This window comes from Leptinotarsa decemlineata, unplaced genomic scaffold (assembly GCF_025532065.1).
Source record: "Leptinotarsa decemlineata unplaced genomic scaffold, Ldec_3_MD MMD2_P_RNA_scaffold_5, whole genome shotgun sequence".
NCBI lineage: Eukaryota > Metazoa > Arthropoda > Insecta > Coleoptera > Chrysomelidae > Leptinotarsa > Leptinotarsa decemlineata.
This window is the reverse complement of record NW_027412532.1, coordinates 16,933,408-16,957,073: the sequence shown is the minus strand read 5'-3', so window position 1 is coordinate 16,957,073 and position 23,666 is coordinate 16,933,408. Positions and strand designations below refer to the sequence as shown.

The 23,666-nt window shown below is 35.8% G+C and overlaps 1 protein-coding gene and 1 long non-coding RNA gene across 2 annotated transcripts in view; one reads left to right on the top strand and one right to left on the bottom strand.

Annotated features, from left to right (window-relative positions):
* Positions 1-23,666, bottom strand: part of Ace (Acetylcholine esterase) — a 488,528-nt gene that overhangs the window by 287,574 nt on the left and 177,288 nt on the right. The window lies entirely within an intron of this gene.
* LOC141480035 (uncharacterized) lies at positions 2,094-22,493 on the top strand. Its single transcript, XR_012464127.1, has 2 exons — positions 2,094-2,231; positions 22,118-22,493. It is a non-coding gene; the product is annotated as an uncharacterized lncRNA (long non-coding RNA).

Genomic DNA, 23,666 nt, shown 5'->3' with positions numbered 1-23,666 from the left:
TAATTGCTGAGCAAGAACTGCATAGAATGTACAAACTCGACACTTTCAAATTATTCATTTTAGCCGAAAACCTACAGTTTGTAAAAAACTTGATAAAAGATTAGTTACCGTTTTTGCAGGCATTGTTCAACCCATAGAAATCTACAGGGTGGTCGAGTGTACCAATTTAATCGAAATTAAACGACCTCATGCATTTATTTTTATGATATTTAGTATGTTATAAAAATATCCCTAGACTTTTCCGATGTATATATATATATATATATATATATATATATATATATATATATATATATATATATATATATATATTGATGCAACTAATTTTCCTTTATTTTGAGCATTTCAATATATATATATATATATATATATATATATATATATATATATATATATATATATAAATACTTTTTGATCATTCCCATGTTGATTCCAATTTACGAGCCACCGGTAGACAACTGTTTCAGCCTATTGGGCGTCGTCAGTAACGGGCATATACATAGTATTAGTACTTGTCCAAGGACGCCACATTTCAAACAGATAACAAAAACTTTAAATAATTATAACTGCACCAATATCGAATTTCAACATTCAAATCGCGATCAGTTCCTAAACTAAACAAGACGGCGATAATCATCCCCGATTTCTATTCGTCACCGGTTAGTAAAAATGATCCAATACAAACCGTCAATTGTACAGTCCACGTGGACTACTTCGCATCCGGTTAATTTATATGTATTGGTTTTTTTGGCCTTTAAGAGTGCCGCCCCTTCAAGAGTGTACAATATCGTTTACTTCGACTATACTTATAATGGAACTAGATGCCGGACGATCAACTGCTTTTCTACCTGATTGGTCCGACCCTTCTTCAGTTAGTGAGGAAATCTTTGTATCATAAAGTCTTGGTATCCATGTCTTGTTGTTGTTTTAGCTCTGTTTCGATTGAAATTATTCTCATGTTTATCTATTTCTATGACCTCTCTAAATAGCCTCTTGGTGTTTGTTCTGGTTCTAACATCCGAACCTGTTTGGAAAGAGCGCAAGACATGATGCGTACAAGCAAAAAATCTCAAACAGTACGAAATAGTCTCGGACACTTGTTTAAACCAGAACGCTATTGAGGAGACCACTGTACCACCTATCGTATATATGAAGAGAATAAGACGAGAAAATACTATTGATCATGTCTATTTTGTTATGTAGTGTATCCTTATCGTCAGTTCAAATGTTATCTAACCTCAATCATCAATTATTCAAATCAAATGAATAAAAAAACATCCTAGCAAATAGCCAAAATAAATTTCCAAATAAATGCGCATGAGCAACGGTAACAGTTCTCAACAGTTCAGCCTCGAGAACAAGAACGATTTGGGACGGTTCAAAACAGTTTAGGAAGGTAACAATTACCCAAAAAAGGTCGATAAAAAAACTGATTTTTTCCTCCACAAAAAATGACTTTCGTTGAATAGTTTAGGATCATTTCGTAGTCGAAACCATAACAGAGGGTTCATCAGTCTGAAATTATCCTCAATAAACCAGAACGCTCTATATCAACTGCTCATGATCCTGATGTCCTAGAACCTGAATTTTGTAGAATCAGAACAAACCTTCTATTATTAACCTTTGATTTTATCGAGAACATACGTGCATTCAAAGTCAATGTCATGGTTGTCCTCTTAGAGAGCGTGTTCTGCAACTGCTGATTCATCTGTTCAGCCATTGCGGAAACTTCTTTCATGCTCAGTCGAGCGCTTCTTTTCGTGGTTCTCATGTTGAACGAACCACAACTACATGGCATTCGGCATACTCCTGAGATACTCATTGGATCCTTGGCGTCTGTCGCTGACCTGAGACTATTCTCTATCAGTAGATATCGTGTCGGGCCGATGTCAACACCGCCTTATGGGAATTACCAAATCTAGGGAAAAATTTCAAGCTTCATTTTGCAAATTTCTGTTCCAAGATTACATACACCATTCAGATCTCGCATGACACACTGTATTGAAAACACAGTTGGACTCAATCCAACAATAAGGATTAAATTTGGCCACTGTACCCCTGTAAAGACTGGAGAATGTAATACATATCCAAAACTACATGTTCGCTATCGGAAACGGTCACCGTGTCATTCGTCCAGAGAGTTAGTGTTTATGTGGCGAGAGCCGTCCAGCATTGATAGTGTTATCTATATAGCGACCACCTCGGTTTCGCTCAGATAACAGAACATATAGGTATGCCTAAAACCTTTTTTTTTTATAGTATCTTTAAAAACAGTTCCAGTCCTTACGTTTTAAAGATATAAGGGCTTGAAAATTTTCTGTTATAGTGTCATATTAACTTCTCCATGAATCAGGTTTCTGAAAGCGTACTTTTGAAGATTCAAGAGCTGGAAGTTTTGCCCACTAGAAAGTTGTAGAACTTTCTAGAACGTTCAAGACAATTATAACATCCCACAACATCCAATAGCATTTCAGAACATACTCAAATGTAGTCAAATGTTCGATGATGAACTGGAACGATGGGGAACATTCCGGAATATTGGGAATATTGTTATATTGGGTTATATTGGATTCATAATATAATACTCCGACCTGAAAGGCATACTTTTGATAATATAAGGATTAGAAGTTATGTCTTCCAGAATATTCCAGAACAATACAGAAAAATCAAGAGGAATTGAGAGCATTACAACTCCAAAAAAAACTCCGGAACAACGAAAATGTTATTGAACAGAAGTTATATGGTGTAATAATAGTCTTCTTCGCTACATCCAAGAAAAAAGATTTCTATTTCCACCTGACGGATGTGCTTTTGATGTTTCAAGAGTTAGAAATTTCGCTCAGTAGAACATTGGAATGCTCTCCAGAGCATATGACAGTCTTTCGCAATATTCCAGAACATTCTGAAAAGTAGGAAAATATTCGGAAATAGTCTGTGAAGTTCAGGAATATTTCAGGTAATTGTGGAACATTTCAAAACAGTTTAGAATGCTGTAGATTGCTGGATGATATTGAAGTCTTCTCGAATCTTTTTTGTATGTATGGAGCTACCCAATGATTGGGGCATATGAAGCAAAATTCGTCAACTTTCTATAATTTAAAGTTCATCTTTTTATTTTACTCAATCTCATATTAACTCCATGAATGGAGTTAATATGAGAAAGAAAGTGTGTTCATAACTTTCATAGGTAGTACCTATCTACCTTGAAATCAAAACGAAATTACGGCTAAAAAAAGTGTATTTTTCATACGAAATTAGTTTTTGGGAAAAGATTTCAGGTTTCACTTCTCCATTTTGGTATAGTTCATTCAGAACCGAATTGCTTTCTGCTGTACTCCGTGAGTTTTCAACAATTTTCTGTATGAAGATAGAGAAGTGAAAGTCAAGAGATTTTTTTCAGAAAAATACGACCTCATTGTATCAGTTAGCCACGATCCCTTGAATTCATTTTTTCGCACGATAGTTTTGTTTTCGCGATAATTCCAAATACACGGGGGAAGGGCGTTTATAATGTTAAAAAATTCCTAAGGTAACTAAGACAACTATTTGATACAAATTGTAACCATTTGACTAGTTTTCCAATCAATACATTATTTTTTCAAACTAGCAAAGGGGTTCAGTAAGCTAATCTCAAAAAATTGACACATGTCACCGCATACTGCTTGAGGACTCATGAATGAAGAACAAGCAAAGGGATTCAGGTAGCTATCCTTGAAAAATAGACATATGTCACTACAGACTTCTTGTGAACTCATGGAAGGAGAATAATTTGAAGAAACTTGTTTTGCTATATCTCAAAGGGATCCTGCAGAGCTTTTCATGAAAGCTCACACAGGTGTAACCATGCCTCCAACATATTCCAATTCATATAAAACACTAATTCCACGAATCTGTAAGGCAAGTACCTGAATTACACAAATTTCATTTATATAGAATGCAAATCCTTCAAGAACTTGGTGACGATGATCCCGACAAAAGAATTGAATTTTGTGAAATTATGATAGCTAGAATTATTGCAGAACCTCGGCTTATCAAAAATATTTGCTTCAGTGACGAGTACACTTGTTATTTGAATGAGCAAGCAAATAAACAAAACTGTCATTGCTGAAATGGTATATGGAGAGATGTAATTATTGGTTCATTATCTATAGAACGAAATTTAAATAGCGAAATGTATACTCGCATGTCAGAGAAATCTATTGAACCTCATATAGTTCATGAATTAGAGAATCAGAGAGATATTCACGGCAATTTGTCTTTAGAAGAAAATTCATTACATTTCAACAAGATGTAGGTCCAGTTAGACGATGGTTAGATTCTAATTATGCTAATCAATGGATAGGGAGAAGAGGTCCTATTGAATGGCCTCCTAGATCCCTGGACTTATCTCCTTATGATTTCTTTCTCTGGGGCAACCTGAAACCTCTTGTTTTTAAGAGGCAACCTGAGTCAATAGATCAATAGAGCAACTGAAGGAAAGAATAAGGCAAGAATGGCGAGCTGTTTTCAAAGAAACATTTGCCAATGTACGTCAAGAGTTTGAAAATAGACTCTATTATTGTCTCGAAAAAAATGGAAATCATTTTGAACATTTTTTAAATCAATAATAGAAAATGAAATTTCAATTTGAATAAATATTGTTTTATTCAATTGAACAAAAATTACTACATCGGATTTAGCTTTGTAGGGTATCATTGAAGAGCATTTTTCAAAGGCATTCAGATGAGATATCACAAGTAGGGGGTTGCCATTTGAGACTATGCAGTTGTGGTGGCTTGGGACGAGGGGATGAGTGAAAACAATTTAGCTGTCACATAATTTTTCCCCCTCTCTATTATAGAAGTTGTTTTCGATTTCTTATATTTTACTTGGTTGCTCAGAAATAGTCATTGTAAGTTTTCAGTTGGATTACAAATTTTCTTCAACTGTAAAAACTTTTTGAAAGAAGTTTGGATATGATCAAGATTAACCAAATACTCACCTATTTACAATTTATTGAAATACACGCTATAATTTTTCACTTCCATCATAAATGCAACTAGAGAGACCTGGTATATAGAATTGTAATAAATTTGCCATGCGCTCGCTCACCAGAGGTCAGAATGCGAGAAGCTAAGTGTAATAATAAAAAGATGCCAATAAATTAGTGTAAAGTATGTGGCGTAGCAGAAATAGTACACGCGGCGGCGTAGTATCTATCGTTTTCCGTTTCAGCAATGTTGCCGACATCACCTTATTTCGTTGATTTTGCGAAAGTATGGGCATTTTAAATTTTTAATACTTTGGAAAGATAAGTTTTTCGATCACATCTGAGCAGAGTCGCATAAAAACAGGGGCTGTCAAACTGTTGATTCCAGAATATTGAACATTTTTAGTGGATCCATAATTTCATGTAATTACTAAGATTGCAATTTTGTTTTTATATTTCCATTTTCGTCTAGCCAAAGATGTCATAGTCGGGAGATCTACGTGTTAGGAATCACCTGTTGAAAGGTAAAACCTCGTTAGTTCTTAGCTCGCTCAAATTTCGACTTTTGATAGTTGTCGCTCGTAGGGGGTCACTTCAATAATTGAGAAAAAATTCACTCTTTAGAAATAAATAAGATGATGAAAATAATTATCTTGAGGATAGACTTCAAAGGGAAATAAAAATCGCTATTTTCATCGATATCATCAGCATCACCAAAATCTATTTTATGTTTGAATATTCCCAATGAATTTTCGAAATATTTCAAGAATTATTCGAAATTTCTGCTTGTCGCAAATTTTTCACTGTACTATGACGGCAATCAGAAATCATTCAGACTGATCTACAGAAATCTCAAAAATGAAAAAAATGTTATTCAGTGTCACAATTTTTCGGGATTTTTGGAATTTTTTGCTGACGTTTCGCTGGCGCGAGTGGCTAGCTTCTTAAAAGATTTATACATCTTGGGTTAATATCTCCGATGAGAGATGTTAAACCAAGACGAGCGGGTTGGCTGTCCTTGTTAATCTTTCACTGCCTGAATCATTGTGCATGCTGTTTTTGACTATTGTATTGGCTTGGAATATGGGAAGCAAACCGGCCATCGGATGCCTGCTTACACGTAGCCCCGCTGGATACGGGAATGACAGAATCACTTGTGAGAGGGCGCCCTCTCGTCGTAGCATCGCCTTGTCACGGTAATGCGGAGCTCTACCGTGATTGACCTCCTTTCCCTAGCTACTTGTGGAACTTTTATGGACGGAGTAAAATCAAAAATTCTTTCTGAAGCTGAGTCTACAGATAAGATGGATGTCGAGCTTACGACAGCGAGAGCTTCTCAACTCTCCAACTCCTGATCCAACAACTGAACCTAAAAAGAGGTTTGGTGGTGCACCCAGGAAACGACTAAGTCGTCTCCTCAAGAACGGGGTACCTTATGAAACCGTCTACCACCAAATTCTTGAGAGGCGTACGCCGGTTAGCAAACTTTTGCGCTCAAGTGATGATTTGCCACAACCAGAGGCGAAAAAGCCCTGCACAGTTGAATCAAAGGCATCGTCAAGTGTAGCTGACGTGCAAAAACCCTCATATGGAAAGGTTGTCGCGGGTATCAAGGTGGGAATCTTGCACCTTGACTATCCGACTATCTCTTTAACGATGAAACGGCAGAGCATACAATTTGTGCCTGCCTGGCTGTGAACCAAATCAGGGTTTTAGAGTTGGGCAGAGCCGTACTTTTACCATCTGACCTGAAAGACCACTCACCATACAAACTAATCGGCTTCGCTAAGAAGCTGGATTTATTTGGTTGAGTGTGAATAAACCCACCGCAACCCGCAAGGGTTGTGGTGGAGGGTCGAATAGTCCCATGCACTGTGGACCTAACATAACTTAACCTAACCTAATATCTTCGATGACTGGATATTACTGCTGCGTAACGAGTATTCATGTTGACTCCTCAGGTAGTTTGGTGTGCTAAACCATGTACCTCTCTTAGGTAAATAACGTAAAACATCAATTTTCTTCTCTTGATGATGCTAACTTTGTTGGCGAAACGCGTGTCGAGTGCAAAAATCAGTTTGGTGTTAGGGCAATTGATCTCGAAAAAAGTTATTCAACGTAAAACGTGTTTTTGTTGATTCAGGTAGTCTCGTGTGATAATAACTTTACCTTGAATAGGTAAATTGTCAATAACATCTGTCGACCCTTTTCTACTTGCCGCCATGCTGTTTGTTATTTTTGAACTTCTCAGAGAATGGAATTCCATATTCGATTGAGGTTCACAGTTTTTTTTTGTTGAAATTATCCGTGTGTTCGTGGATTTCCATTGTCTTCCGTACTAGTCTGCTATGGACCTGGTCGGGGGCAATGAGTTTCCTGTTTTCAAACAGAATCATGTGGATTCCTTCACTGGGCGCGTGCTCCGCCACAGCCGACTTGTTCTTTTGGCCTAGTATCCAGTTTTTTTCATACTCCTTCAACTTTGTACCCATGGATCTCTTGGTGGGTTCCCACAAGTGCACGGCATGCGATAAACTCCTGCTGCTGATAGTGGGTATCTTCTGTCTCTAGCCGACCTGAGGCTTTGCTGTATCTTCTTGGGGGATTTGAAAACCTTTTTGATGTTGTGGTTTCCCAAGAGTTTTTCACTACTGTTTGTGACCTCAGGGATATAAAGTAGATATGCGCGTGCAACCATCCGAGCCTTCTTTTCGTTTTTAGCCGTAGAACTCTTCGGTTTCATGGCTTTGTTGATATCGGGTACCCTGATCTATTCAATCTCAGGGTCACTTGAAGATGTTCCAGTTCTTCCTCTAGATGCTCTGGTCCATATATTCTTTGAGTCCGCTCCTGAGGAGTCAACATAAATACACATTACGCAGCCGTAGTATCCAGTCATCGAAGATATTAACTCAAAATGTATAATGAACGTCTGAAAAAGGAAAACATTCTAATAATCCACGGCATTCAAACCTGAAATATAGTTTACAAACTGAGTGGGCATACTTGAACAATTCATTCAGGCCAGTCCTAACTCCCTACACTGTAGATTAATATCAGAAATCAATATCAGAAAACAACTTCTCCTCTGGCTAATACCACCGATTGCGGCAGTTGTGTCGCCAACAGTATATGCAGGAATAACATCAATGACGAATCTTGCACTAGCACCTGTCGGATATAATCCAACGCTTTTCGTGGTATAAGCCAGGGAAGTAGTTGTTTTCTGATTTGTGTCAGTCCAGTAACCTAGATAATTAAAAAAAGTGACACTGAAAATCCCGGCTGCGAAAGCTTCAACTATTTTTTTACAATGTTATTTTACTATTCAAAAAAATATGGAAATTTCGGTTTCTCAAGTTTCTAATTGTTGAGATATTGTCTATGCAAAAATATAATAGGGTTTTTATATACTTTGAGAAACCAATTGGAAAGTATGCTACGTCTATCAGATTCCAAAATATTCGTTAGAAAATGGAAAATGTAATGAATTATTTTCATTTCTTCAGTATTTCTTACACAATGGAAATAATAAAAAAATAATTGATTTTTTTTGTTAAACCATTGAAGTTTATGAAACTGGTGAAATGTTTTTTTATATATCCAGTCATTCTGTACATATTAAATGAAAAAGATGTTCAAAAATCCTTCCAGAAATGATGTTTCCATTCTAAAAATGATGGATGAGAGGTATAGCTTTTGAGCACGACAAACAGAGAGAAAGACGAACGGAAGGAAAGAAAAAGAGACCAACGAATTCTTTTTTAATTTTATAGTTATTTGGATAACCCATTTTTTCAAAATCAGAGTTTGAATTGTCAATTACTGAAGAAATTAATAACCTGAGAAATAAAAAAAATGGCTCATTACCGTGAATTCGTTCAAATTTTGTTTATGTTGAAAAATAATATACATGAACAGTTAATAAATAACAATCTTGGTATGATATTCATTCCTGAATCGATGCGTACTTTTCCATATTTATAATGGTCAAACTTTCTACAGTCACCAAACAACGATCTGTTGTACATATGTTGAAGTTATACCTACGAAATCATAAAAACATTTTGTCTGGACCTCTGATTGTCCTGAGCCCAACATTTATTTCGAATAAAAAATCTTTGCTGCCTCGTCTCGTCTTCCATGAAGCAGAATAGTCGTTTTTGTCTCCTTTTGTAATAACCCTGAAAGCGTTACAATCCCCGTAGAAATTACCCGGTTGATTACCCCGTCTAGCTCCGATTCGAGCAAACGGCAACGGCGTGCAACCTCCAAACAGACGAAGCTCGCGAGGCCAAGGACGTTTGTGTCCAGGGGCCTCCAAGGACAGCAGGTGACTTGGTCTCGTAAATTCAACTTTCCTTCTTTCTCGGCAGGACGGCTAGGTAGACATCCAATGTAGCTGTCCGATTCTATCGATTGCGGATAACCTCTTTTAAATAATTTTGTATAACGGGTAAATTAAGTGGTTTTTGTGTTCACATTGACAAACTTATTTATGAAACAGATATAACAAATTAGAATATGATGTTAGGGTTGTTACGGATGCAAAAATGCTGACATCCACGGACGCGGATTTTTAGAGGAGCACATTTGCAGATACGAAACTCAACACATTTTTGAATTATTCCATTCGAAAGTACGTTAATGAATGAATCTCGGATTAATTTCAATCTTTATGTAGGATTTTGTTACAAATGTACTATTTTATTGACGAAAGAAGATAGCACGCCCCACTCCGAAATCGGTAACACTCCTGGTATGATGAAGATACAGCAATGATGAAACGCAGCATGAGACCGTTGATGAGATGAGGATTACATAGAAATTTTTAGTGAAAAAAATATAAAATTTGATTCGATAAAAAGGATTCAGGAAAAACAAATCTACACAAAATGCATACACGCATATAGACATAAAACCTGCAATTTGCATATTCATAGACTCAAATCAGGCTTTCCACACTGTTGATCACATTCAGCTTTTGTTGACGTTGAAAAGATTAGGTTTCTGTGGCGTAGCGAAAGATCTGTGATTTGTGATGAAGAAAGTATGTTACGGGCTTTTTCCTGGCTCAAAAGGAGACTTTATATAATGTATAAGAGTTTTATTAGTTGTCACTCTAAAGAGTGAAACCGTATCAATATGTTATAGTGCTCTACTGAAAGCCAGTATTTGAGGTTGGTAGAGCATTGGTTAGCTCAGTGGAGACGGGTGGTTCGTATTTCCTGAGTAGTTCGATTAATGCAACCTTTTTCTTTGGAGAGAGAGAGAGAGAGGGAACGTCTATATTACGTTACTTCATAAACTCACTTTCTAATATACTAATAACTAGCCCTGTACGTGCTAGGAGTTGAAACAAGTCTAATTCATTTATATAGTTAAACAAGTTACGTTGAAAATAACTACAAATAATTTGGCTGGTGACGAAATTGATTGTCAGAAGAAAAAGGCAATAATCTAAGAAATAATAGTAGTACTCATCCGATTCGTTAGGTTTCCTTCCTTTTTGGCTGCAACTTGGGAAGTTGAAACTGCACTCCCCCAACTTCCAGGAAGTAGCGGGACTGTCAGGCTTTCGAATTTCAGAAATTCCTTTATTACGTTATCCAATGGCACAAAACAAAAAAGGACTTTGATTTCAGCTTTGTATGCCATTTAAAAGAGGTAATAACAACTAAGCTCAAAACACTAGTTGTTAAAAATGGAACACGGCAATTCAATCCCCAATCGTGGGTAAAATTATTGAAAAATAATCCATAACTCGTATTTTCATACTCACTAAATAAACACACTGTGCTACTGCCTGAAATCTTTTACTACTGATTCGAATTTTGAAATGTTGGAAAGGCTCCCGTTCACGAATCAAAATAATTAATATCATTGTTGAACTTCTTTGTCTCACTCATGAGAATATTACACCTAATTTGGCAGCTAATTGTCGATGCTTGTTGCGGAGCGATATTTAAAGTTGACGACACATGGAGAAACGTACCTAGTTGCGAACTTTGCAGAACAATGACCTTGATATAATTTATCGAATACTTATGCGAAACAGACAGACAACCACTCTAAGAGAAATTATACTGTAACAATCAACCTAAGAAAAGTTATTTGCAGTGTTCCAGAATTTACCTGAGTTTGGTGGTATAATCCGTTTTACTAATTAGACCAAGACAAACAAAAAACTACTAAATGAAATTCATTGTGAAAAATAAATACTGAAATCAACTTTCCAGAAATTCCTAATGCGTCCTCGTTGTCGTACACATCCTAACATCATGTTCAATACATCAAGGATAGGGAATCCAACAAGGGCACCACTGGTTTACATTCTCAAATTAGCTAATGATTTCAACACTTTGATTGATTTATACTGGACCTCACCCCCAGCGCTTTATCGTAAGAATGTTTTAGACTGCATATTGAATACAAGTTTTTGAGACTGATTGGGACATATTGAATACAAGTATTTGAGACTGATTTTCCACATCTTCACAATTTTGGACTCAGTTCATCTTCTACAATTCTGGGCATTGATTATTAGGTAGTAGGTATAATATAGACAATATTTTATGTACATAATTAAGATTTACCATATTTATCCCAATTTATCGAACTTCAAGTTTTAACGCTTTGCCTTTTTAATGTGTATGTTTTGTAATATATTTATCTACTTTGACCACAGTCAGTGTATACAGTAATTTCATAAAGGCTGATTTGTGGTTTGAATTTTCCTACGCGCAGACCCACGCGTCGATGTCTTAGGTCTGCGCAAACGACGAGTTTAAGACAGGCATGCAATCAAAGCGTTTAAACACTGCTCAACATAACAAATATTCATATAAACTGCTCAAAAAAATACAGTCGATGAAAACCATGTTGGGCACCTAAGAAAATTGTACAAATGATAATTTTGCATTTGTGTAATATTCAAGTAACCCAGATCATTTCGACAATGATGAACTATGTTTCAAGTAGATTTTAAAAATTCATGGGATCGGATGTGACAAAATATACTTTAATTTCAACAAGAAAAAAGACAAGATGAAGAACGAGTTTTGTTATTCATGAACCATGGTACTGTGCAAGAGCTCTCTAGGAGGAATAACGAGTCCCTGTGTGTATACAACCGTGATAGCATGGTCTGCACTGATGAGGAACACTTCAAAACGGTTCGCAGTTGGTTCCTTGTTCGAATCAGGCGAAGTCCCACTATTTGTCCTAGAGAGCTCTTGCAAAGTTGTTTCTTCAAAGTGAGAATCTTTGCAATTATGTCTGAGGCGACTTGGAAAGGTTAACAGTCGTAAGGTATTTTTGATAGTCAAATTTACATTATATAAGAAGTTGCTGACTAATAGGACATGTTTCATTTAGAATAACTGTTTTTAATCTACGCAGCAACTTTTCGGGGTTGATTAGACATCTAGACTTGTATAGATTCAAATATCAACATTTGTCAATATATGTCGAGTTATTAGCTAAAGAAGTAGTTGTTTTCTGTCGGAAAACATATATAATGGTATAGTCAAAATGCATTTGGACTTGTCAGTGATTTTATTATCAATTTTTACTTGGATAAAAGCTGGAAGCAGCAAAACAACCTATTATCTTACAGTGTAAATAATTCATAACTTCCGACTCCGAAAACTCTCACATACATTTATAGTTAGTACATACATACAAAAAAATTATTTTTGTATGATTGAACACTACATACTTAATTACTTTTTTACTTCTTCAAGTCCTGAATAGTAACTACATAATTCAGAAAGAATAGGCTCTACAGATTCCTTAATCTTGAGTGATGAATTCGATTAGGAATATTTTTAATAATTGGTCCTTAATATAATCGAATCGGCAAACTCGTCCGCCATCTTGAATTCTCCAATCAATTAATGAATATGCTATATTTGGCCCCAAAAATCACTACAAAGAAATTTCGCATGGATTCGTACCATGGTTCATGATAACAAAACACGTTCTTTATCTTGTCTTTTTTTCTTGTTGAAAAGAAAATATATTTTGTCACATTCGAATATGAACATCTGCCGATTCCATGAATTTTTAAAATCTACTTGAAACTTAGTTCATCATTGCCCAAATGATCTGGGTTACTTCAATATTTCACAAATGCAAAATTATCATTTGTACAATTTTCTCAGGTGCCCAACATGGTTTTCATAACTGTTTTTTTTTTGAGCAGTTTATATGAATAGTTGTTATGTTGAGCAGTGTATACACGCTTTGGTTGAGATTGTAGTAGGGAGAAATGTCATTAGTGTCAAATACGTCATCATTATAAAAAATGAAACTCCTGGACACCGACATCAAAGGGACCGACGCTGAGTGAAACTACTGTATACAGAAATACTGTGCTTTGACTATGCTAAATCTGTTGTATTGACAATAAGCAAATAAATTGATTGATGGATTGATTAATTGATGATTGAGTCAGGCTGAAACAGCCTGTTTGGGTAATAAATAAATAAATATAATTATTATCATGACTGAATTTATGGTAGAATTTCTAACGTTTAAAAGTATTCTTACGAGTAATCGGACAAAAAAATTAACTACTCTGTATTCACAATTTTCAAAGCCAAAGTTTCAGCGATTATTTTTGCCATCTTCAGGAATGTAGTAAATGAAACATTTCGAACATCACTGGAGTTGAAATAACTGAAAATCTCTAGTGCAATATAATTCCGATCAGCAAACTCATCGCAACTGTGAGGGAGTGTAATGATGCCAGCTGAATGACGTTAAGATGAGATTTTTTGATAACATAGGGCCTTTCAACTGGGACTTTCAAACTTTAACAATTGAAGAGGTAATCTTGTTGAAGCTACATGCGTCAAATAAGCTGTCATTTATTCAGTTTGTTCAGCTGAATCACTATGAACGGATATGGAGTTCAACAACACGTGAAAATAATGAAATTGTTTTATCAAAATGGGTGTTCTGTCCAAGCAACGTACCGCGCGATTCCCCCATTTTACGGTCGTTATAATAGTCCTACCGAGAGAGCTATTCGCAATGTGGTAGATAAATTTGAGTCCACTGGTTCAGTAAACGATCGACCAACACCCGAACGTGGACGAAACGTAAGATCTGCCAAATATATCGCCGCTATCTGTGAGAATATGCAGGAGAATCCGAGGCAGTCGATTTTGCTTCGCCCACAATAATTCAGCCTTTCACAGACCACATCATGGTAAATTTTGCGACGTGACTTGAGCCCGCACCCGTACAAAATTCAAGTGACTCAGAAACTGAAGACGAACGACCATAGACAATGACGTGTGTTCGCTGAATGGACTCTGAAGCAGTTGGCAACTGACCTTTATTTCAATCGAAATATCATCCTCAGCGACAAGATCCATTTCTGGATGAATGGGTACGTGAACAAACAAAATTGTCAAATTTGGGATAGAATGAATCCATATGATATCCAGGAACGTCTATTGCATCCCGGAAAAGTCATTGTTTGATGTCGATTTTGGGTTGGCTGCGACATTGATCCATATTTCTCCAAGAACGACGTTGGCCAGACCATCATTGTCGACGGCAAACACTATAGGTCGATGATGTCCAACTTTTATTTGTCTGAATTGGATGATTTGGACACCAACGTCATGTAGTTACAACAACGTGCCACACAGCTCATGCCACATTGAATATTATGCACGAAGTATTTGAGGCCATGGCCATCTCACGTTGAAGAGATGTGAATTGGCCTACGAGATCGTGCAATTTGACATCGTTAGACTCCTTCTTGTGGGGATTCCTCAAGTTACAGGTATATGCGAAAAAGACACAAACGACATCGGTCCTCAAAGCCATCAAAACCTATGCCATTGGTGAAATTCAGCCTGAATTATGCGTCTTTGTCATGGAAAATGGAACGTTCTGGATGCACTCCACCCGAGAAGCCATGGAGAACATTTGAACGATGTTCTCATCCACACATAATGACTTCAATAAGTCTTTCAAACGTATAAAAAATTCCGATTATATCTCACACAAACTTTGTTTAATAGGAAGCGTTCAATGAAGGACCCCATACTTTCAACAACAGTATACTTATGAAATCGTCATAATCAAAAATCACTGGTATTCTTGAATATACTCTAGTGAATTAATAACTGTCACTGGCGTGGGTAATAGTAAATAAAATAATTTTGCATGGAATCAATGTAAGAAACATGAATATTGAATAGATATATTAGGTAATTAATTTTTGCGGTATGTAGACTGAACAATTACGATCTACCTGCCAATCAAGGTGACTAGACATAGCCGGGTAAGATAATGACACCTAGACAATTTCATTGATGAGAACCAACATCATTAAGGAAAGGGGCGGATATTTGCGAAAAGAAACGGAAAAATATGAGGATTTTTGAAACGACATACCCGGGAGCATACAAGAAAGAGGTTTTTTCTTCTTGTTGAAATATTACTCGCGTTCAGCCTATCCCAAACAGGGCAAGAAAAATATTTCAAATGAATATGGATCAATCGTTTTGCTATCAGTGATCTCGAAAATCATGGAGAAAGCCGTGAACCACCATATCCTTGAATATTTTGAAAACTTCAACATCTTGAGCGATCATTAATTTGGGTTTCGGAAACAAAGATCAACAGGCGACCTTCTATCGTATGTCACGCTTGATATTTCTAAGGCCTTTGACCTTGTTTGGCATGAGGGTTTGCTGGCCAAACTTTGAAGCTATGACTTTTCGGATCATTTTTGTGTATGGCTCTTCAGCTTCCTTGAAGAATGTTCCCGGCAGTTGGCCGTCGACGGATATCTCTCGAATACTTTTGCCATCAATACTGGTTTTCCCCAGGGATCTATATTGTCACCAACCCACTTTCTATTGTATATCAACGACTTATTAGAAAAAACCAAGAATCCAATATATTGCTTTGCTGACGAAAGCATACCTGTTTCATCATTCCATTTGGATTCCAGGGCATCGGCAGCAGATGCACATCTTCACTGGCAGCAGGAGGTTGCACATCCTGATGAGGATCTAGAAGTGATTTCGAATTGGAGTTTAATTAAACCAGGTTCAATTAAATGCCACAAAAACTCAGGCATTGATTTTCTCCAAAAATATGAATGTCTCCAAACCGGATATAATTATGTTAGGTCAGATAATTTCACTTTCTGCTTCATAAGTTTGTTGGGGGTTGAAATGGACACCAGTATGTCTTGGCACAATCATGTCGCTAGAATCACGAAGGCTGCTTCTCAAAAGCTTGAAACACTGTTCCGAACCTGAAAATGGTACACACCTTAGCAACTGTTGATGCTTCATAAAGCTCAGATTATACCTTCTTTGGAGTATTGTTCTCATATATGGAGCTCCGCCCATAGGCATACTTTGAAGCTCCAGGATTCCATCCAGGAAAAAGCCATTCGACTGATTGGAGACGCGAACATCACTTGTAACCTTGATACTACATCGAAGAAAGGTTGGAGATTTGTCTCTTTTCTATAGATACTTTGACGGGAAATGTTCAAGTGTCTTGGCACATTTGATTCCAGTTAGAGCGGTAAATATCAGATATACTCGACGGACTGTGGCTGCTCATTTTTTTGAGGTTGAACTCAGTACACCTGCAATTCCACTGTTCAAGAACTCTTCCATTTGGAGAACTGCGTTTATATAGTGTAGTGCTTGTGTTTTGTCCTTAGAAAAAAAACTGCGGAGAAAAAAGGTAGGGAAGTCACGAGTCAAAGGAAAGAGGTCGTTGCGTAGAGACCGTGGAGAAACGTTGGTTTTCGTGACGGGCGGATTTAGTGCAAGAGAACTGAATTGGAGGTTTTTTTTTGGTTTGGCGCCAAATAGTTGGGGATCAAATATAGTAGTATAGTAAAAAGAATTGATTCAACCGTTTAGTGAGCAAACATATAAAGGGGAAACCGGCGAATTTGGTGCGGGGGAATCGGATATAGTTCAGAATTCAATAATAATAAACAGCGATGTGTTTCGTGCGACACAGCAGGATTCTGGTTCAATTCATTTTATATGGAATAATAACAGACTTTTCCACTGATTAGTAGGAAAGTAGTATGAGATTGGTGAGTTTGCATTCAGTGGTACTAATCGCAAATTATATGTTAGGGAGAGAGAGTCTTCATTAATTTTTGGCAGTTTTATATCGATTCCTACTATATTTTTTGAATATTGCTTCGCTAGGAAAATGAACAAACTCGAGGTCTGAAGTGGGAACCCCCTACTATGCATTAAATAGTTTCTCGATCTCATTTTATGACGTAAGACTATAAGCTGATTGTAACAGTGGAACTGAAGAGAAACACATATTTGTTTGGAAGGTAGATACGAACTGAAAGGAGGGACTCACTCGAAACAACTACTTCCATATTAACATTGGATTACACGAAAACACTTCTTTCTATCCAGCTGGTATCCTGCACATTCGTTATAGAAATGAATTGAAAATCATTCACAGGTTTGCTACACAATATAGTGTGTTGAAGAGGTGAATTTCACTTATACAAAAACACTGTTATCCTCAATAACATACATCGATGTTTCGAAATGAGATACTAGACCTATTGCATTTCCAGCACCAATCTGGATGACATAATGAGATTCAATAATAACAATACAAATTAATCTACCCATGGTAGTAAGTAGTGACACTTATTCGCTTATTCAATTCAATCCCAGCCATAGCACTAATCTTGCTTACTGTGAAAGTGGTATATTTCAAGAAGAAATTGATTTTTGGAAATAAAAGTTTGAGCTTTCCACTCTTTCAGGCACAAATTGGAAGAAGAAGCTCAGTAGAAACAACTACTCTAATATAAAAATCAGATTATACAAAAACACTTTTTCGTATTCGGCTGTACGATATATTTTGTGAATCAGGTGAAATTTCAGATCAGGAAAAACTGTTTTGTGTATAATTCAATAATCATATGAGAATAGTTATTTCAAGCAGTTTTTTCTTTCAGTTTGTGTCTTTGTAAAAACCTTATTTTAAAATTACTTGCTTTTTCTTCCTTTGAAAAATTGCCATATTTTTTTTGTATGAAGATAGAGAATCTCTCTTAATCTCTCCCAATCTCTCCTAAAAATATACCCTTTTCAATTCAATAGTATATTTCTGAGTCCATATAAGGCTCATATATAAAGTCACAATAGTTGAACTAGCTCAGCACCAAACTATCGCGTTGAATATTGAAATAACAAGTTGATTTTTTTTATAAAGAACCTCCACTTGTTTATATGCTTTTGATATTACTCGAGCAAATTTTATAAACTTACTTTCAATCTGAAAAATGTATAACGCTACATACATATTCCGGTAGTTGAAACTTCTGCATATATGCAATGAAAGTAATTTGAAGCAAATCAAATCGTTGTTATGAGGTTTAATACATCCTTGCTCAAATATCAAACACCTAATATTCGTTATCGTTTCAAAGCAAATCTTCAGGAGAACGCAACATATAAAAGAAAAGTTCAACTTCTCACCAACACCATTCGAATATGTTCGGTAAACGATATACTTGATCCTTGTAAAAAATTCAAGATTGCATGACACAACGCCGGTTCGTCATAATAACAATTATAAATAAATACTGTTTCACCTGCACAGAAGTTTTTTTGTATGTATACAAACAGGAAAAAATCTATCTGAAACCGTTACTTCTCATTGAAACCACTTCACATTTTTGTGCAATTCAGAGAATATACACCATATAGAGAATTTGAGATTATTACAATTCAAGGTAATGCAAGCAAAACTAAAAATTTTCCTATTATTTCAAGCATTGAATCTATTTGAGTAATTGGTGGATACACGTCATATGAATTGGCGAAGGCTGAATACAAAATATATAAATATACAGAGGTGGAACTATAATGTATTAACTTCTAGGAAAGGGTCAATTATTTTCAGTTGTTTCAAGAAGAGCACTTTTTCACTACAAAGGTCAAGTTAGAAAAAATAAGAATATTTCGTTATCATCAGAAACTTTTTTTGAATATTAGTAGATATACTACGTGTTGAAAACAAAAAACAAATTTTGAATTCGCGTTTGAAAATCAGTTATTAGGGGAAATATCAATGTGATGTGGTTCTTCGGTGACAGAACAAGTATTTTTTGTCAAAAAATACTGCATTGCATACTTACTTATACACATTTAAATGTGGCAAATTCAAATTTAAGTTTAAAGCGGGTAAGATGAGAATTTCATACTATTTCATAATCGACTGTATTGCCAAACATGTGTCAAACTAACTGACTTATAAGGGAACAAGTATAGTTGAGTCACCAGTCAATCTAAAAATAACACTGATGATCTTGAAACATGACTCAACCTAGAAGTAATCACTCTAACTACATTATAGTTCCACCTCTGTATATATTTTGTATTCAGCCTTCGCCAATTCATATGACGGTGTATCCACCAATTACTCAAATGGATTGAATGCTTGAAATACATGGAATTATTTTTAGTTTTGCTTGTATTATCTTGAATTGTAAGTTCATTGTAGAAAACGCTCAGAGCAATGGAAAAAATATGAATTGGAACCTAAAAATTAAAAAGAACTCTCGAAAAACTCTACGATACATAGGGAGATGTGAAAATTGCCATTATGTTTTTGTTCAACTCAGTCAACCAGTTTCCAGGGCCGTAATTTAAAAGGGAATAACTCACACAATTATAATCAAATATTACCGAAAAATATCGAAATATAAAATTGAATTTCATTTCTTAGTATGAAGTGAACGTCTACGATCCAGAAACTACTACAAAAAATACAGGTCCGTATTTAATAATTCAAAGTTGGGGTGGACCAAGTCAGATGACAGACAGGCAAAAAATAATTTGGGATTTTTTGGTTTTTCCTGTATATCTCCAGAGCCAAGAGAGCTATATTCGATTTCTTTACATCATTGAAAAGGTCTCTAAAATACGCAACTTTGTCATAATTCAACCGACACGCTATCTCTTATCGTTTACGAGATCCCCATGTAATAAACGAATTTGAATAGACCTGTATAAAAGGAAAAGATACAACAGTTATTGAACAGAATCTATCAAAGCGGATAGTCTATTCATTGAACAGAAGCTATGAAAGGAATAGATAGTCTAGTTATTGAATAGGATAGTATCACACAATAAAAGAAAATATTTTTGGTAATATTTTCCACATAACTCACAAAATTCTTTTCGAAATTGAATATTTCTTGACAAAATATTTTCCAGAATTGTTTTCTCGGTCAGTCAAAGGCAATTCAATAGTTCAGAGAAAAAAAGTAGAATAATATATTTCACTAAAACAATTAGAGAAACAACCTCAGCACCAAGAGAAGAGAGAGAACAAGATTCGCCACGGAGAAATGTCGCCACAACCACTGAAAGCTAGTACACCTGAAGTTGGACTGTTCTAAATCACCAATGTTTCACGTTATTTACAGAAGTACCAAGCGAATTGGATGAGTAGTATTCTCTTAGATCGAAGCAAAGTGAGAAAAACAAAATCTAATAGAAGGAAGACAAACGTTTGGCAACAATGAAGAGAAAACACAGGTTGCTCACACCAGAGAGAAGATGAAGCCGTTCAAAGGCGAATGGAAAAAACAAATTGAATTTCGGAAACGGAGGAAAAAGTGCAGAATTCGTAACTCAGGAAAAAGTCGCCAACTTGTAGGTACCTACCTGCTGCAACTGAACAGTTGATGAGATAAGATGGAGTAGATGAAAGATGATGATCTGAAGCCTTCTCGGTAAAGAAGTTCAACATGATTGACAAAGACTCCAAGTATTGTGAAGTCTCTTATGATACCTCCATGATACCGTTCACGTTACCTTCAGATTGTTCGAAGAGTTATCAACATAGAGCCCCCAGAACATGATGTTAGTGACTATAATTGTTGGTGTCGAGAACAGCAACATCAGAAGTTTGATGAGTGTATGTGAGATAATCAGAAAATGTCACATTTAGGAGTCAGATACTAACAGAGTAAATATAAAATGAATGACTTTATTCGGCTGAAAGTATCTTCCATTCTCTGCAACCAAAATGGAAAGCCTGGTAGTCAGAACTCACTAAGTAATTACTGCACGAACTATATCTTTCTCACCCTTGGGATTAACGATGTACATGTCATTATTCTGTTTTCATTCCTCACTTTGGGTATGAAAGAAAAGAATACTCCGATCTCAAATATAACATAATTAAGTTCTGAAACGTATCTCATAACTTCAAAATCTCTGTAAATATACATATCCCTCACATTCCATCTCGCAACAACTCAAGTTTTAATTCCCTTGGGCATTTTTTCAGTTATTATCCATAAAGAGCTTAAAATGTTTTTTCTTCGTGGAGAAAGTATCATTATCAATTCATAACAGTGGAGAAACATTTCAGAAACTCCTGTTTGAAATCTCACCAAGAATCTTGCTTGAAAAGCATGTTTTTTATTCGAGTTCATGACGTCTGAGGATTTAGGTGAATTTGTTGAAAAGATAATTGACTGATGTTTGTAATAATATATTGATAGATACTGAGTCGTTTCAGCCTGTTTAATTTTCTACATTCCAATAGCTGTAGCTCTTGAATGTAACGTGAACTGGAAACATATTTTTAGGAGAGATCATTTTTTTAGAAAAAAGATTAATTCTGTCCAGTAAATCAAATGACTCTTCATTCATTTTTAAGTCAAACATTACAGTAGCTTTTCGTTTATATAAGAGATGACGTTTTAGTTTCGATCAGTTATCACTTGAAAATTATATTTGGAGCTAAGGTTATGTTAATAACTATATACAAGTATTATAAAAGTTACTGTCAATATTCGAAGTCATAGTCTCTAATATTCATTAGGGAAAAATAGTATTTTATACTATTTTCTAATTGACATAACTTATATATGTCCGTTAGATAAATTTACGATTACTCGTGTATATACCGGAATCATAATCTAAATTAATGTTCTGGTTTTCTACTCCTCCATCACCAAACAAAAATGTGAAAAACTCTCAAAGTTTATTTTTTCTTTGGAAGTTTCTGTTAGTTTTTGTTCAATGATGAAGCACTAAAAAGTGAAAAAAAATTGTCCATGAAATGTATTTCAATGTATTCTTGTAGATCATGCCCGAAATAAAGTAACGCCGGCCGCCACTGGTAACCATAAAGCAAACGTGACGTAGCTAAGAGCGTGGAAATGCCCAATGTTCCCTGCCCCTCCAGAAGCAGCAAGAACTTCGGCAAAAATTCTACGATGTTCGATTACGATATTTAAGCGCTGGCTGCGGGCATATAGAGACAGTCAAGTACACAGTCAAGGGGAAGATACAGTGCGATACGAGAAGTGATCAAGTGAGGCAATAGACATTCACACAGTCAAGTGGACGTTACAAAGCGGTTCGCAAAGTGACATGATATGACATTTAAATAATAGTTGAAGTTTTAGTTGAAGTGTTTGTTGTATTTGAAGTGAAATAAAGTTGAGTTTGATTATTCAGTGTAGTCTATTATTAATCAGGCCACGGGAGAAACTCAACAGTATTTTTCATCGAACGGGTCTGAAATAGGCAGAAAATTCATTCCAAAACCATTGGAATGATCTGTCGAAATTGAAAATTATTACCTCATGTGATTTTGATGAAAAAATAATATTTGAAAGCATTTTCAATAAATCTGTTGCAATTCCAATATGCGGAGCAAGTTGGGTTTCCATGCACTCCATTCATTCTGTGTGCGGTTTGTAAAGAAACACAGCGGTATCGTTGATCAATATTTTTCAAATGTCTACAATTTTCATGCAAACGCTTGTTAGAATAAATCACTTCTCAGTGTAAACAGACGTGAAACTGATAACATTACTCAATTTTTCGTGTGTCAGACTTTGAGAAACTAGGAAACACGCCACAGAAAGAAATCGGACATGCAACTGTCAACTCGGTAGGCAGCAAGTTTGAATTTTAATTTGAAATGATAAGTTGGGGCTAATTACATGCAGTTTCGGTACACGCAACTCGTTTCGTTCACTGTTATGGCAATTATGCAACCATTTCCAAATGGAAGTTTTGCTGCAAACCTGATGTATAGAAGTGAACGGACAATTAGGCGATTCGATACAGATCGTTAATTCTTCGACCGGTTCGACTTTCCTCATTTATGACTTGCGGGTGGTAGGTCGACTGTTTTGGTACGGGTCTGGTATCAGTTTATCCGTTGAAAATGATATCAATGACAGAAAATTAGTTACAGAAAGTATAAATAATTACCGAAAAAGTACCAATATCGTACATTATAATGAACGACTTATAATGTACGTACGAGTCCGGAATATAAATGTGTACTGTAATGACTCCTAACAGGCATCTATCTCGTGATATTCCATATCATTCTGTTGGGAGTCTTTTTGGAATTCAATCACGATTTCAAACTCGAAATTACGACGCAAATCACAAAATTACGACTTGAAACCCAAAATGTTAACATTATTCTCGTGATTTCGAAATCAATTCAAGGTTCAAAGTTGTGATTTTGAGTTCAAAGTCATAATTTCGAGACTGAATTGTAATTTCGAGATTGAACTCAAACTTCTAAACTTTTGCGATCGATATCGAAATTTCGGGATCGAAGTCAAAATTCCGACGACGGGAGTTTCGCTTACCAAGTTAGCATCTTC